The sequence below is a fragment of the Lampris incognitus genome, chromosome 20, assembly GCF_029633865.1.
Source record: "Lampris incognitus isolate fLamInc1 chromosome 20, fLamInc1.hap2, whole genome shotgun sequence".
NCBI classification, from domain to species: domain Eukaryota; kingdom Metazoa; phylum Chordata; class Actinopteri; order Lampriformes; family Lampridae; genus Lampris; species Lampris incognitus.
Window position 1 is genome coordinate 4,081,142 of NC_079230.1, and position 5,000 is coordinate 4,086,141.

Sequence of the window (5,000 nt, forward strand, 5' to 3'; positions counted from 1 at the left end):
CAGTGAGATGAGAGAGCGAGATGAGAGAGAGAGATGAGAGAGATGAGAGAGAGAGATGAGAGAGAGATGAGAGAGAGAGATGAGAGAGATGAGAGAGAGATGAGAGAGAGATGAGAGAGAGATGAGAGAGATGAGAGGGAGATGAGAGAGAGAGATGAGAGAGAGATGAGAGAGATGAGAGAGTGAGATGAGAGAGAGAGATGAGAGATGAGCGAGATGAGAGAGAGATGAGAGAGAGATGAGAGAGAGATGAGAGAGATGAGAGAGAGATGAGAGAGAGAGATGAGAGATGAGAGAGATGAGCGAGATGAGAGAGAGAGATGATAGCGAGACAGAGATGAGAGAGAGAGAGATGACAGTGAGATGAGAGAGCGAGATGAGAGAGAGAGATGAGAGAGATGAGAGAGAGAGATGAGAGAGAGATGAGAGAGAGAGATGAGAGAGATGAGAGAGAGATGAGAGAGAGATGAGAGAGAGATGAGAGAGATGAGAGAGAGATGAGAGAGAGAGATGAGAGAGAGATGAGAGAGATGAGAGAGAGATGAGAGAGAGAGATGAGAGAGAGATGAGAGAGATGAGAGAGATGAGAGAGAGATGAGAGAGATGAGAGAGAGATGAGAGAGAGAGATGAGAGAGAGATGAGAGAGATGAGAGAGAGATGAGAGAGAGATGAGAGAGAGATGAGAGAGAGAGATGAGAGAGATGAGAGAGATGAGAGAGATGAGAGAGAGATGAGAGAGAGAGATGAGAGATGAGCGAGATGAGAGAGAGAGATGATAGCGAGACAGAGATGAGAGAGAGAGAGATGACAGTGAGATGAGAGAGCGAGATGAGAGAGAGAGATGAGAGAGCGATGACAGCGAGAGAGAGATGAGAGATGAGCGAGACAGAGATGATAGCGAGACAGAGATGAGAGAGAGAGATGAGAGAGAGATGAGAGAGATGACAGCGAGAGAGAGATGAGAGAGAGAGATGAGAGCGAGATGAGAGATATGAGAGAGTGAGATGAGAGAGAGAGATGAGAGATGAGCGAGATGAGAGAGAGAGATGATAGCGAGACAGAGATGAGAGAGAGAGAGATGACAGTGAGATGAGAGAGCGAGATGAGAGAGAGAGATGAGAGAGCGATGACAGCGAGAGAGAGATGAGAGATGAGCGAGACAGAGATGATAGCGAGACAGAGATGAGAGAGATGAGAGAGAGAGATGAGAGAGAGATGAGAGAGATGACAGCGAGAGAGAGATGAGAGAGAGAGATGAGAGCGAGATGAGAGATATGAGAGAGTGAGATGAGAGAGAGAGATGAGAGATGAGCGAGATGAGAGAGAGAGATGATAGCGAGACAGAGATGAGAGAGAGAGAGATGACGGTGAGATGAGAGAGCGAGATGAGAGAGAGAGATGAGAGAGCGATGACAGCGAGAGAGAGATGAGAGATGAGCGAGACAGAGATGATAGCGAGACAGAGATGAGAGAGAGAGAGATGACAGTGAGATGAGAGAGCGAGATGAGAGAGAGAGATGAGAGAGCGATGACAGCGAGAGAGAGATGAGAGATGAGCGAGACAGAGATGATAGCGAGACAGAGATGAGAGAGATGAGAGAGAGAGATGAGAGAGAGAGATGAGAGCGAGATGAGAGATATGAGAGAGTGAGATGAGAGAGAGAGATGAGAGATGAGCGAGATGAGAGAGAGAGATGATAGCGAGACAGAGATGAGAGAGAGAGAGATGACAGTGAGATGAGAGAGCGATGACAGCGAGAGAGAGATGAGAGATGAGCGAGACAGAGATGATAGCGAGACAGAGATGAGAGATGAGAGAGGGAGGAGATGAGAGAGATGAAAGAGATGAGAGAGCAAGATGAGAGAGAGATGACGGCGAGAGAGAGATGAGCGAGATGAGAGAGAGATGACAGCGAGAGAGAGATGAGAGAGATGAGCAAGACAGAGATGAGAGAGAGATGACGGCGAGAGAGAGATGAGCGAGATGAGAGAGAGAGAGAGAGATGATAGCGAGACAGAGATGAGAGATGAGAGAGAGAGATGATAGCGAGACAGAGATGAGAGATGAGAGAGGGAGGAGATGAGAGAGGGAGGAGATGAGAGAGATGAAAGAGATGAGAGAGAAAGATGAGAGAGAGATGACGGCGAGAGAGAGATGAGCGAGATGAGAGAGAGAGAGAGAGATGACAGGCAGCATCCTATCTGAGGGCTGCAACACTGATCACAAAACCCAACAGAATCAGACAAGCCTCCGTAGCCTTTGGCAAACTCCAACGTAAGGTCTTCCAAAACAAACACTTCCACACCAACACTGCTGTTTACAAAGCTGCCTGCATCACAACTCTCCTATACAGTTGTGAAGCCTGGGTCACATACAGCCGCCACCTAAGGCTGCTGGAGCCGTTCCACATAAGGTGTCTGTGGCGAGTCATGGGGGTCACGTGGCGTGACCATGTTCCTCATGCTGAGATTCTTATTTTATTTTTTTCGCCTCCTTTTTTCTCCCAATTTAGTGGCCAATCGATCCCTATTTCGGTTCAAACACCACCCTCGTACTGCATCATGCGTTCACCAACCGCACCTCTCCGGCCGGCGGTCTGGAAGGAGACGCCTCGCCACTTTCGTGACATTCATGTGACGAACACAAGCCGACTCCGCCCCCCTCCCGAAGACAGCGGTGCCAATTATCGCTGCTTCGTCAAGTCCGGCCATAGTCGGATCTGACGAGACCGGGGCGCGAACCCCGGTCCCCAGTGGGCAACTGCATCGACACGAATCCGATGCTTAGACCGCTACGCCGCCGCGGACCTCATGCTGAGAATCTTGCTAGGACAAACTGCAAGAAGACAGAAGCCACGGTCACTGAACACCAACTGTGCTGGCTTGGGCATGTCATCAGGATGACTCAAGGACGCCTGCCACATCAAGTCCTGTATAGACAGCTTCATCTGGGCCGCCGGTCCACAGGTGGTCTGAAGAAATGATACAAAGACCAGCTAAAACCATCACTGAAGAAGTGTTGTGTCGACCGCTTGAGACTGGAGCAAACTGCCGTCAACCGTCCCAGCTGGCGGGAGATCTGCCACAGAGGTGTGAAACAGCTGGAAATCAAAGAATGTGAAAAACCAACAGTAACGACTGAGGAGACACACAACCACGCCTGCCCCCACTAACTCACCCTCCACATGCCCCACGTGCCATAAAACTGGTGGCTCAAGAACTGGACTCGACAGTCCCCAAAGACCACACCGTTAACCAGGAGGGACACCATCATCGCATTCGGTGGACTACCAGCAGGCATATGTTGTGCGTATATGTTGTGTGAGTATGTTATGTGTATATGTTGTGTGTATATGTTGTGCTTATATGTTGTGTGTATATGTTGTACGTATATGTTGTGTGTATATGTTATGTGTATATGTTGTGTGTATATGTTATGTGTATATGTTGTGTGTATATGTTATGTGTATATGTTGTGTGTATATGTTGTGCGTATATGTTGTGCGAGTATGTTATGCGTATATGTTGTGTGTATATGTTGTGCGTATATGTTGTGTGTATATGTTGTGTGAGTATGTTATGTGTATATGTTGTGTGTATATGTTGTGCGTATATGTTGTGTGTATATGTTGTACATATATGTTGTGTGAGTATGTTATGCGTATATGTTGTGTGAGTATGTTATGTGTATATGTTGTGTGTATATGTTGTGCGTATATGTTGTGTGTATATGTTGTACATATATGTTGTGTGAGTATGTTATGTGTATATGTTGTGTGTATATGTTGTGCGTGTATGCTGTGTGAGTATGTTATGTGTATATGTTGTGTGTATATGTTGTGTGTATCTTTGACAGAGAATGCATGAAGAACAAAGAGAAGGTCCATATGTGGGCACTACGCTATAGGTGCACATTACTGTGTCTACATGTATGCATGTGTGAACATAATAAGTGCATGCAATGTATTTTCTGTGTGTGTGTGTGTGTGTGTGTGTGTGTGTGTGAGAGAGATTCTGTGCGTGTCAGAACGTATATGGCCTTGTACAAGTGTTAAGTGTGTGTGTCCTCCGTCTTAGCTGGCAGTGAGTCAATATTTGTCCCTTTTCTTAGCTCAGCGATGGAGAAAGAGAAGAAAAGAAAAACTTTCACCCTGAGGGTGTTATTGAGTTGGTTGCCCTGGCAACAGATGTAAACACCACCTTAGTGACAGTTATAGACAAATAAGAAAAGCTCCCCTGAGAGAGACGGCGAGAGAGAGATGGAGAGTGAGGGAGAGAGAGAGAACGAGGGAGAGAGAGACAGTGAGAGAGGGGAGAGAGAGAGAGAGAGCGAGAGAGGGAGAGACAGTGAGAGAGGGAGAGAGAGAGCAAGAGAGGGAGAGAGGGAGCGAGAGAGGGTGAGACAGTGAGAGAGGGAGAGACAGTGAGAGAGGGAGAGACAGTGAGAGAGGGAGAGAGAGAGCAAGAGAGAGAGAGGGAGCGAGAGAGGGAGAGACAGTGAGAGAGGGAGAGACGGTGAGAGAGGGAGAGAGAGACAGCGAGAGAGGGAGAGAGAGAGCAAGAGAGGGAGAGACAGTGAGAGAGGGAGAGACGGTGAGAGAGGGAGAGAGAGACAGCGAGAGAGGGAGAGAGAGGGAAAGATAGTGAGAGAGGGTGAGAGAGGAGAGAGAGACAGTGAGAGAGGGTGAGAGAGGGTGAGAGAGGGAGAGAGAGGGTGAGAGAGGGAGAGAGAAACGGTGAGAGAGGGTGAGAGAGGGAGTGAGAGACAGTGAGAGAGGGTGAGAGACGGTGAGAGAGGGTGAGAGAGGGAGAGGGTGAGAGAGGGAGAGAGGGAGAGAGAGACGGTGAGAGAGGGAGAGAGAGGGAGAGAGAGACGGTGAGAGAGGGAGAGACGGTGAGAGAGGGAGAGACGGTGAGAGAGGGAGAGAGGGTGAGAGAGGGTGAGAGAGACGGTGAGAGAGGGTGAGAGAGGGAGAGAGAGAGGGAGAGAGAGGGAGAG

At 48.5% G+C, this 5,000-nt stretch overlaps 1 protein-coding gene across 2 annotated transcripts in view; it reads right to left on the minus strand.

Moving 5' to 3' along the window:
* LOC130130673 (F-box/WD repeat-containing protein 7-like) overlaps window positions 1-5,000 on the minus strand; it is a 49,220-nt gene that overhangs the window by 10,755 nt on the left and 33,465 nt on the right. The gene's annotated exons all lie outside the window — the stretch shown is intronic.